At 39.7% G+C, this 12,619-nt stretch overlaps 1 long non-coding RNA gene across 2 annotated transcripts in view; it reads left to right on the top strand.

Annotated features, from left to right (window-relative positions):
• Positions 1-10,583: 10,583 nt before the first annotated feature.
• LOC122552762 overlaps positions 10,584-12,619 on the top strand; it is a 45,287-nt gene continuing 43,251 nt past the window's right edge. For both annotated transcript variants that reach the window (XR_006312484.1, XR_006312483.1), the window contains exon 1: positions 10,584-10,757. This is a non-coding gene — a long non-coding RNA (uncharacterized LOC122552762). The remainder of the gene's footprint in view (positions 10,758-12,619) is intronic.

Below are 12,619 nucleotides of genomic sequence, written 5' to 3'. Positions count from 1 at the left end.
CAGCCATGGTTGTCTCATCCTCCCCTCAGTATGTTTGCAGTCATAAAGATGTACAGCACGGAAACAGATCCTTTGGTCCAACTCGTCCATGTCAACCAGAAATCCCAACCTAATCTAGTCCCAGTTTCCAGCACTTGGCCCATATCCTTCTAACCCTATTCATGTACGCATTCAGGTACATTTTAAATGTTGCAATTGTGCCAGCTCCTCTGGCAGCTCATTCATTACATGCATCACCCTCTGCGTGAAAAAGTTGCCCCTTAGGTTCCTTTTATATCTTTCCCCTCTCACCTGTCTACCTGCAACTCTACTTTCAAGGAGCTATGAACCTGCACTCCAAGGTTTCTTTGTTTAGCAACATTCCCAAGGACCTTACCATTGAGTGTATAAGTCCTGCTCTGATTTGCTTTTCCAAAATGCAGCACCTCGCATTTACCTAAATTAAAGTCCATCCGCCACCTCTCAGCCCATTGGCCCATCTGATCAAAATCCTGTTGTAATCTGAGGTAACCTTCTTTGTTGTCCACTACACCTCCAATTTTGGTGTCATCTGCAAACTTACTAACGATACCTCCTATGTTCACATCCAAATCATTTATATAAATGATGAAAAGTAGTGGGGACTCAGCACCGTTCCTTGTGGCACTTCACTGGTCATAGGCCTCCAGTCTGAAAAGCAGCCCTCCACCACCACCACCCTCTGTCTTCTACCTTCAAGCCAGTCTGGATCCAAATGGCTAGTTCTCCCTGTATTCCATGAAATCTAACCTTGCTAACCAGTCTCCCATGGGGAACCTTGTCGAATGCCTCACTGAAGTCCTTATAGATCACGTCCATGGCTCTGCCCTCAAAAATCCTTTTTGTTACTTCTTCAAAAAACTCAATCAAGTTCTTCTTCCTTGTGATGAATTTCTATTGTGTATCTTGAATTACCCCCAGAATTTCCTGCCGTTGCTGTTCTATCATCTGTGCTAGGTTAACTCTAGCCAGTTCCTCCCTCATGTCTTAGTAGTCACCTTTACCCAATTGTAATACTCTTACATCTGATTCAGCTTCTGCCCCTCAAATTGCAGGGTGGATTCGATCATATTATGATCATTACCCCTTAGGGGTTCCTTTACTTTAAGCTCCCTAATCAAGTCTGCCTCATTACCCATCACCAAATCCAGAGTTGCTTGCTCCCTAGTGATTATACCACAGACTGCTCCAAAACAAATCTCATGAACATGCCATGAATGCCTTTTATTGGGATCCAATAGCAACCTGATTTTTCTTGACCATCCGCACATCAAAGTCCCCATAACTATACTGCCTTCCTTATATGCCTTTTCTATCTTCTGATTAATTTTCTTTCCCAGATCCTGTTCACTGCTGGGAGGCCTGTATACAAATCTGACTGTTTCCTTTGCAATCCTTAACTCTAACCACACAGATTCTATACCTTCCAACTCTTATCACTTCTTGTTATTGATTTAATTTTATTTCTTCCTAACAAGGCAACCTCACTCTCCCTATCCATCTGCCTGTCCCTTCAATATGACATGTATCCTTCGATATTCAGTTCCTAGCCCGGATCCCCTTGCAGCCATATCTTTGTGACACCCACAACATTGTTCCTGCCAATTTTAATCTACACCAAAACTCATTCACCTTGTTTTGAATAATCATTCATTTAAACACAACACCCTCACTCTGCATTGACTGCCCCCTTATCTGCTGTGCTTGAAGTTAAGATTCCTGACCTTTCACATACTCTCTGTCCTAATACTTGTTCTGGAAACTTTAATAACCTCTGCCAAGCCCTCCTCCCATTTAGCTTTCTCCATAGTTTTTCATACAACTGAACCCAGCACACACTACTTTGCTTAAAGCCCTATCCACAACCCTAGTTACGTGATTCAACAGAATACTGATTCCAGCATGTCTCAAGTGGGACAGTTCAATTGGAAAAGTCGCCTCCTTCCCCAGGACTGGTGCCAACGTCCCATGAATTTGAATCCATTTCTCCCACATCAATCTTGGAGCCATGCGTTTACCTCTTTAATCTTATTTACCCTGTGTCAATTTGCTTGTGGTTCAGGTAGTAATCCAGAGATTATGACATGTTTGGTTCTGTTTCTTAATTTAGCTCCAACTGCTCATATTCCCTCAGCAGAAGTTCTTTACTCTTTCTACCAATAACATTGGTAACTATGTGGAGCATGACAACTGGATATCTCCCCCACCTCACTTCAAGTTCCACTGCAGCCCAGATCAGATTTCCTGAACCTGGACACCAGGCAGGCAACACAGCATTTGCACTCTCAAACCTGGCCACAGGGAACAGCGTCTATTCTCCTGACTATATTATCCCCCGATTACAACTACATTTCTCTTTTCTCTCCAACTCTTGAATGGCTTCCTATACCAAGGTGTTATGGGTAAATTCTCCCCACAGCCACAGCACTCATCTACACAGGGAACAAAAATCTCAAAACTGTTGACAAGCTTAAGGATTGAGGCTCCTTCAGCACTACCTCCTGGATCCTTCTACCTGTCATAGTCTCACACTCCCATCTCTGACCACTGACTGAACTTGAGGTGGCTAATCTGACAGTGTGAGTGCCTCCTGAAACTCTCCCCCTCCCTCATATGTCACAGTATTTGAGGCTCAGACTCCAAATCATCAGCTCTGAACTGGAGATCCTCAAGCAACCACAATGGGGCCTGCCAGCTCCCACATCATGCAGATATACAAAAAATTGCCTAGTCCTGCATCTCTTATTTTAATTACTTAATTCTTAATTTGATTTTTAAAAAATTGCATTGATCTTTTAATTTGTAACCTTCAATCTGAATGTAACCTATAGTAGCTACTACCAACAAATGAACATATGGTTTACCTGTGATGTCTTGTACTGGACACCTAATTCCTGGGCTTCAATTTATCCTGCTTAATAAAAATTTTACAACCTATGAGCTAGAAAAAGCAATACAAAGCAACTCTTCCCCTCTGCACCGAATTCCCACATTGCCTTCAAATTTACTGAACTACATACTCACTCGGTCTGCGTCTCATTCCAGTTATCATCTCTTCATCCTAACCATGCAAAACTTACGGATCCAAAAGCCTTGGTTGGAAACCAGCAGCATTGGCCAGAATGAGGATTGAACCCATGACCTCAGCACTATTAGCACCACGACCTAACCATCGGAGTGAACCTGCCACCGCAATTGCCGTTTACAAGTGGTCATGTGTGCTCTGGTCACACTAACATATGAATTGTTGCTTCATCATTCTAGCTAACTTGTAGGATCAACAAACGTGAAACAGCATTGATGATCTGCCCATTCCAGCCACATACACAATCTGGGCACGAGAGAGACTGGGGAGCAAGGATTCCTCTCAATCATAGTTGCTTCTGCAGAAGGTGGACCTTTCAGGGCCCTTCAGTATTTCAGGACATACTCTGATGTATAACAAAAAGGAACTCCCTCCTGAATTCATCATTATTATTTTTCATTTAACACTTGTCAGCCAGAAATCTTTTTTTGTTTCAAGATGTCTATTTTCTGTCAGGAACTTATCAGTTATATTATCTCTCCATGATTAACCACCTCCATCCTCCTGGTATCTTAAACAAAAGAGTTGTTATGAATTCAGAGATCTCTATCAAGGAAAAGGATTCCTGAACATAATCTTCATGACATTCTGATGTAGTTGCTTCTGTAGTTTTTCTTGCTTCTGCAGGATTACCCAAGATAAAACTTCCCTCTTTTCATTTTTTTTGACTATTTCTCCCCTTTCAACAAGAAAATAAATTTTAATGCTGAGTAATAGAACAGAACAAATTTTTGGCTCAGGCTTTCAATGTCAAAAACGTCATGGTTAGTTGCAAATGAGTAATTCTTTCAATTGGACCAATGTACCTCAAACCTAATACCGGCAAAATATCTTCTTTCATTGCACCAGTAAGCAACACAGCAGTAATCCCTTTTAAGTGCCTGAGCAAGATTGCCTATTTTTGCTGAATTTTATCTTTGCTTATTATATATGCTTACTTTTCGAACTCTATGTGCGTGACACTTTCAGAAGTGAAAACTACGAGGTTGTGTGGTGACAAAGATGTACAGAAGAATTTTGTCAGTGTAGAGGGTTTGACCCTTGAGTTAGGGGTCATTTGCATCTCCATTTTGCTGTAATCTAAGACAGTTTTCTTAAAAAAACTGTTGAACTAATATGTTTCATATTAAATGTTGTGTATTATTCTTCTGGAGCAACTTAGAGTCCTGCTGTCAGCTGGATTTGCACCCATAAGTGAAGTTAACAATGGGATTTGTATTTACTGGGGAAGTTGGATAATTGTCTTTGTAGTACATTTGCAGACCAGGGATATATTTATATAACTACTTAAAACCGACAATTTATTTTTTTGTTCCATCCTTCTGTGAAGGAGTTGAGTTATGCAGCATTGCCATTTCACATCTGTTTGAAGCCCTGCAGTAACTTTCCAAAGTGCCCATTCTTCAGTGAAGGTTAGACTATCAACCCATAAAAGGGAGCATAAGTAACTCTGATGTTGTCCTTATGCGACATCCAAACACATATACTTTCTCGCAAAAGTCTTTGGAATAAACACAGAAGGAATCCCTGAAAGAATTTCCCCCTCCCAAAGGAATATGGGCAAAGTTGTACGTTATGGACTGTAATCAATTACAATAGTGCCACACAAATCTCATTCATTGCTGCATGTTTATACCTAACGTTCCCTGTCTAAACACTTTGCACATTTCTGCTCCTCCACGAACTTTATTCCTGAACCCCACATTTGTTCTGATTTGCTCTGCAGTGATGTGTAGGTTCATCTCCTGGAGTAACTTCTGAGAGCTATCCTTTCCTTCTGTTTATAAGCAAAGCAATTCCATTTTAAGGTAATGCACCGACACAGGCAGAAGGAACAAGTACAAATAACTGCCTTTGATTAATGTCATGATGGTGGTTTGTGTAACAAATCATTGACAGGATAATCTGTTATGGCCCCCTTACCAGTCCGTTCTTTAATGATCAAAACTGCTGTTAATAATCATTCAAGAAACACGCCAATAGAAACTCAAAACTATTTTAATCTCATGATTCTAAGGTGCAAAAATGGGTTCAATCAGTCACTCATGGACGAGTGATTTTACTGTATGCTTTTCAACAGAGGGAAATCACTTCTTAAAGAAACAAAGACAGATTCAATTACTTCAGTTATGAGATTTCCCTCAGGACTTGAAACACACACCCATGCTGATAAATATCCATGTATAGAGGAGGTGGGAGGGAAATAAATACATTTAATCCATAGAGGATTAGTATAAGTAAAGTATGGGTTCATTCTTGCCTTAGTCAGATTACTTAGTCAAAGTCTAGAGTGGGAACAACAAATGATCTAGACTTTAGTAAAATAGTCCATCTTCCTGATGATGTAAGTTATGTGGTAAGTTTATGTTTTATGTGGGAAAGATAACTAACTGAAAACAAAACACAGTATTATGATTTAACTTCAAAGAACAATCTGATTCAAACTCTGACTTTTACTGCGTGAGCTTATTTTAATTGGCCATCAGTTTGTTGTCTATTCTTGGGAGTGGGGGCTTGGGGCTAGAATAGAGGGATCTACAAATTAGCCTCTCAAATAGCCCTGGTTTAGGAATGGAACAAAGCAAGCTGTATTCCCATTCCTCATATCTTTTCAGGCGATCCTACTAGATATCACACAGATCAGGAATGACACTGATGGTTGCTTCAGTTAATTAGGCATGCCTTTGGTCATTGCCGAGTCTCCCACATGAAGAATTGTCACTTGAGCAAGATACAGAAGCCATTCTGTGCTCTTGGCACTATCTACCAGGACAGTTAGCACCTTCTAAAGGAGAAAGGGTGGAATAAAGAATAGGGGGAAATCCATTTTGATACATCAGTTCTATACTATAATCCTGTTCATTACAATATTGTATCAATATCGTTAAGTCAATACAAAAAAAAGCCTCAGAAATTAACTGTCAGCTGAACTCAGGCACAAATCCAATCACAGCCACTTGAAAACTGTCCTCTAATACCACCACAAAATGGTTACCACGCAGAGTGAGGCCATGATGTCCCAAGATATGCAAGAACAATTCATCCAATGCCATTCCCAATCTGTCCCACTGCAATGTGTCTCTCTTTGGATAATTATCCAATAAAATATTTGCAGGAAAGAATGAGCCTTCCTCCAATAACTCACAGGCAGTGCTTTTCCAGTCATCACCATACACTCTCTAAGAAATGCTTTTACTTATTTCTTTTGCTTTGTAATTAAAGTTAAATAACTTTCCTTTGGTACTCGACCCTTCCACCAAGGGGAGCAGTTTCTCTTTATCTGCTCTATTTTGGAATTCTCATGATTTGAACATATGCATCTGCTCTCAACCTTCCCAACATTAAGGAACAAACTGATCTCTCTTTTACAAACTACCCACATAAATGAAGTGGCTCAAGAATCAAGGTCAATAGTGACAGGAGTTACATAAACATAATGGAGGATGAAATGTGAGTGATTGAGTTTGGACAGTTTGGAGTCAATGTAGAGTTGCAATTCAGAGGCCAGTGCAAGGTCTTCAAACAAAGTTTGGAAAGGACAAAAAAACATGGATAAGCCTTTTTTGCAATGTTGGAAATAAGGCAGAATGGATGTCGCAGTGGAGAATATATTTGAACTTTTTAATCATACTTAATGTTGCATATAAAAAAGTAGAGTTCCACTCCAAATCACACAGAATCCTAACTTTGACATATGTGACTAGTTTTTTTAGCATCACTGGACCACCATGCTAGAATTCACATGACATATTACTACCACAAGAGCCACAGCATTGCAAGACCATTATAACCCTTAGTGCAAGTAAAGATGACTTTTAAAAGCACCAGCAGCCTAAGGATGCATTTTTGAAAATGTCAGTTCTGACTCAGCTGTGGCGCGGTTTAGAGCACACTTGCCTGTGAAGTTGAAGTGTGTCACTTCACATTCCTGCTCCAGAAACTTGAGTATGAAAATTTAGTGCAACCCTCTCCTTTCTCTCTCTCTCTGTTTCACACACATACACACCTCTCTGTCTCTGCCTCCCTCTCTCTCTCAGAATCTTGATGGGCCAATGTGCCAGATAGAGTTTAGTTTAGATAAATGTGAGGTGCTGCAGTTTGGAAAGGCAAACCAGGCAGGACATATACACTTAATGGTAACGTCCTGATGAGTGTTGCTGAACAAAGAGACCTAGGAATACAGGTTCATAGTTCCTTGAAAGTGGGGTTGCAGATAGATAGGGTAGTGAAGAAGGCATTTGGTATGCTTTCCTTTATTGGTTAGAGCATCACATATAGGAATTGTGAGGTCATGTTGTGGCTGTATAGGACATTGGTTAGACCACTTTTAGAGTATTGTGTCCAATTCTGGTATTTTTCCTATCGGAAGGATGTTGTGAAACTTGAAAGGGTTCAGGAAAATTTACAAGGCTGTTGCCAAAGTTGGAGAGTTTGAGCTATTGGGCGAGGCTGAGTAGGCTCGAGCTGTTTTTCTGGAGCACCGAAGGCTGAGGAGTGACCTCATAGAGGTTTGTAAAATCATGAGGGGCATGGATAGGGTAAAGATACAAACTCTTTTCCCTGGGTTGGAGGAGTCCAGAACTAGAGGGCATAGGTTTAAGTTGAGAGGTGAAAAATTTAAAAGGGATCTAAGGGGTAATGTTTTCACGCAAACAGTGGTGTGTGTAAGGAATAAGTTGCCATAGAATAAGTGGTGGAGGCTGCAATATTTAAGTAGGCATCTGGATGGGTATATGAATAGGGTTTACATGGATATGGGCCAAATACTGGCAAATGGGACTAGATTAGGTTGGGATATCTGGTTTAGATTAGATTACTTACAGTGTGGAAACAGGCCCTTCGGCCCAACAAGTCCACACCGCCCCGCCGAAGCGCAACCCACCCATACCCCTACATTTACCCCATACCTAACACTACGGGCAATTTAGCATGGACAATTCACCTGACCTGCACATCTTTGGACTGTGGGAGGAAACCGGAGCACCCGGAGGAAACCCACACAGACACGGGGAAAATGTGCAAACTCCATACAGTCAGTCACCTGAGGCGGGAATTGAACCCGGGTCTCTGGCGCTGTGAGGCAACAGTGCTAACCACTGTGCCACCGTGCCGCCCACATGGTGGTCTGACTCTATGATTCCAGTGTAGGACTGAGGAAGTGCAGAATTGTTGAAGGTGCTTTCATTTGAATGAGGTGTTAAACCAAGGCCTTGATTACTTACCTAGGTGAATGTAGAAGCAATGCCATGACAATATTTTAAGGAATAACAAGGAAGCCATTCCAATGTTCTGGACAAAGTTAACACCAGGTTACAGTCAAATAGGTTTTCTTGGAAGCACTAGCTTTCGGAGCGCCACTCCTTCATCAGGTGTTCTGGACAATATCTATCTTTCAATCAATATCACTTAGAACAGAGTATATCTATTCATCATTCCATTGCTTTTGAGGGAGTTTACTATGTATAATTAGCTGCCTTGCTTCATACATTAATCCAGTGAATACACTTCAAAACTAACTTGGCTATAAAGGAGTTAAGGTAGTGAAATGTCTTACATCTATCCAAGTTCTTTCTTCTTGGTTTGAATGCTGTTAAAGTGTGTGATCTCCCTGGACAATGGAATACAGCTGTAAACCACTGATACAAATAAAAATATCATATCAAAAAAAGAGGCAAAATGTCCCTTGGAGAATGTAAAGACAAATGTTAAATTGATGATACATTGTATCAGATCTATTTGTATCCCCATTGATTCAAAATTTCAACAATCGCTTTTCTTGTGGCATGACACATAATTGCTTTGACAAGCTACAGCATGGAGTGTGCGGACAGAGTCTATAGTCTGTTGATTCACAGTATTGTCTGTCCTGGATTTTAAAGGTAGCTGTCATCAGAGGTGTTAAATAGAAGAGAACCATTCCCAAATGAGTGGGAAAACAGAAAGTGAGTCAGTCCAGAACAGTCCCATACACCTCCTACTGAGTGGTATTGTCATCGGATGTTTGCCTGTGATCGCAATTGGGAAACCTTTTCTCCCAAGGAAGGGGTCTCATTAATAATGGTGTTGCAGCAGTTTGAGTAGGATTTAAAAAGAAAATAAGTTGCAAATACTGTTAAGAAAAGACTTAACTTGCTAATTCATGATAAGCAAATTCTTTGACATATCACAATTTCTTTAAAGGCTGACATTTGCCAAATGTTGCAAATTAACAAAGTAAGGGAAATGTGACTTATGTGTTCCTTACATTAAATTTCATGATAAATGTTGCAAAACACAGAGTCTGCTTCACATGTGATTCTTTGTCTATTGTTCTGTACTTTGAATTAATAATTATTCTTTTAAGCAATAATACAAGCAAAGGGGGAAGACTGGTTTGTATCAGTTGAATGGCCACCTGTGAAGAGTCTACGTGAAAAAAGTTTTGCTCAAATCAGCTTCTAAATGATAATAGTCAAGGTTACTGAGTCACAACTATTTAAAACTTTTCAATTGGTGTTATTTTCATTCTTACATTGCTTTCAGGCTTTACCACGGCTTCTCCTCTGATTTAAATGAGGAGCATTTCAGTTCCAGGGTCTGCTCTTTTCTTTAATCACAAGGAGGTCTCCTAATTCCGGGCTCTAAACTGTGTTCTGCAAAGCATAATGAATCTGCCTTCATATAAGCCCAGACAATGGCCTCTTTCAAGGCTGAAACCCTTCCTCCTGAGATATTGTTATAACTAATAACTCCTGCCAGCTGTGCTGAAGGGAACCTCAGCTCTGTGGGAGAATGAACAAACTCCAGCCCTCAGAGGATTTGAAGTAATTCTGAGCCGAAATTGGATTATGAAGGGGAAAAGGTCATTCTACGCTCACAACTTATCATTTATGTTACACCAAATGAGTGAGCATATTTGTCCCATTATCCATGAATTAGTTGGAGAGAAATTCATAAGAGAAATTTGTACAAACAACTTGAAATATCTCGCAGGAAAATAAAAGGCAAAAGAAGCAAACAGACCTCACAGTCAAAATACCAAACACAGGTAATGGCTGCAAATAATTCAGGTTTGATCAGACAAATAATGCATCCTGCAGTATTAATTCTCTAGGCTGACTGATTTCTTTTAAAAGCTTTTCACTGAATGTTCTTGCTGGCTTGTGGATATCAAACTGTGCAAAATCCTACTGCTTCCTCAGTCCGAGTGTTGATCTCGAAAGAAAACTTGCCATGGCAACAGGTCAATGTGTTTGTCTCCTAGCTCTGTGAAATGTGAGAAGATATAAGCCTGACACCATATTTCACTCTTTGTGCTATCTTTGTGTTTGTATCTCACTGTAAATTATAAAGTGGAGGTGACCCTTTGTGGCTGATGGGATGTAGTGGGTATAATAAAGAATTAAGATTCAAAAAGTCTGTTTATACATGGGATGATTGAACAAGGAAGCAAAGACTAACAGATGAGACATCCTGCCTCTAATTCACTCCAGCCTGTAAACCCATCCCCCACTAAGGTTCATGCTGAATTAACCATGGGTCTCATTCCTTTTAAGTGAAATTTGAAGATGTTTATTCAACTTGTAACATCCTATGCTTGGAGAGTAATAAGCTTGGTGGCATTGTTTAAAGAAGAAAGTGGCAAGAGAATTTAGAATATTGAAAGTCAAGTCAGGTAACAAATAAATAATTGCTGTATTGTTAATGTCTAGATTCTGAAACACAGATGGTTAGCTACTGGGGTGGAGTTTTATTTAATCTCGCCTGTGCCTGTAAGGGGGTTTTGTGGTGCACTTTGTGTTTTCCTGCCTTTGAGCCAACATCTCTGGGTTCAAAGACTTGATGGCCAAGGCTTATTGTAAATTGGCCAAATGGGGTTGATTATCAACTTGTCAGCCCTTTATAGAATGAGACACCATAGTTTAAAAATCAGGGGTCGCCCTTTTAAGACAGAGATGAGGTAACTTGTTTTTTTTCTCTCAGAGGGTTGTAAGTCTTTGGAATTCCCCCCTCAAAAGGCACTCAGGATTTTAATACCTTTAGGGTAGCATTAGATCAACTCCTTATAAAAAAAAGGTTGAACAATTATTGGAAATGTACAGGAATGTTGAGTTGAAATTAAACTCAGATCAGCCGTGATCCTTTTGAATGACAGAACAGGCTTGAAGGGTCGGTTGGCCTGCTCTTTTTCCTGTTTGTATGTTCATATGTTTCAACACCTGCTAGCGGCAGGTGGTAAGAGTGGGAGAGATTCCTCATTAGCTATGCGATGGAAAGTTAGTTGAAGCCTCTATCATCACTATCTATAGGCTCCAGAAATACTTGTGAAACTCAGCCTCTATGAGTAACCTGTAACATGCCAACATTCCTTCAAGGCTGTGAAATACTCCCTGCAAAAAGGCGATCAGAATTAACCAATCCAGATGGAAGTGCCTGGTCAACCCTTGTAGTCACTAGCAGTTAAGTCAGAACTGTAAATTTATAATATTTGCTCAGAAGAATTCAGCAGATATAAAATATATTAATTATATAACTCGAAAGAACTGTGGATGCTCTAAATCAGTAACAAAAACAGAAGACGCTAGAAAAGTTCAGCAGGTCTGGCTGACTGGGACGGCTCAAAGGAAGGGTCAATGGACCCGAAATGTTAATTCTGATTTCTCTTCACAGATACTGCCAGACTTGCTGAGCTTTTCCAGTAACTTCTGTTTTTTGTTTCTATTTACATAACCCCTCTATTTATTAAAGCGTTATATTTTAAAGTGTGCTGCACAAAGACATACACTAATTTGTATTAGAGAACTGATCAACACAAAAGAGGCCTATTAACCCATCACAACCATGCTAAACCTTTTAAAGAGCCATTAGTTTGCCTCAGTATCCCTCTCTTTCCCCTTATCCCAGCAAACTTTTCTCCTTTCAAGAATACATCCAATTCTTTTCAGAAGTTACTACTCAATCTGTATCCATATTCAATCAAGCAGGGAATTCTAAATCATTACCATTCATGATGTAAAATGTTTTTCCTCATGTCACCTTTAATTCTTTCATCAATCAGCTTAAAAACATTCTTCATTATTGAGTCTTTATCTATTGGAAACAGTTTCTCTTTATTGACTCTGTCTAACTCTCAATTATGATTTCAATTATGCACTTCTTAGCACTTTATGGTTGAAGTACTAGTTTTTCAAATCTATCTATCAAACTTATCCTATATTATTGTAAACATTTCAGTAAATCTCTTCTTACCCTTGCAAAATCTATATGTCCTTCGTAAAGTGTGGGTTGCAAAATTGGGCACAATATTCCAGTTAAGATTGAATTGGTGTTTTATATGGATTTAGCTTAATTTCCTGGCTTTTGTATTTGATAGCAGAAATATTGGATAAAACAGGTACAACCAGGTACCAGATACACCCTTATCTATTGGATGTAATATGAGTGTTATGCTGAATCAGAAGCTCAAAGGTTTTTTCTTACTTTTAGTTCCAAAATGTGTTGTTTTAAGAAGAGTTTAAATCAGAGTGGTGCTGGAAA

This window comes from Chiloscyllium plagiosum, chromosome 9 (genome assembly GCF_004010195.1).
Source record: "Chiloscyllium plagiosum isolate BGI_BamShark_2017 chromosome 9, ASM401019v2, whole genome shotgun sequence".
Classification (NCBI taxonomy): Eukaryota; Metazoa; Chordata; class Chondrichthyes; order Orectolobiformes; family Hemiscylliidae; genus Chiloscyllium; species Chiloscyllium plagiosum.
The sequence above is the reverse complement of the archived record's forward strand: the minus strand, read 5'-3'. Positions and strand labels throughout refer to the sequence as shown.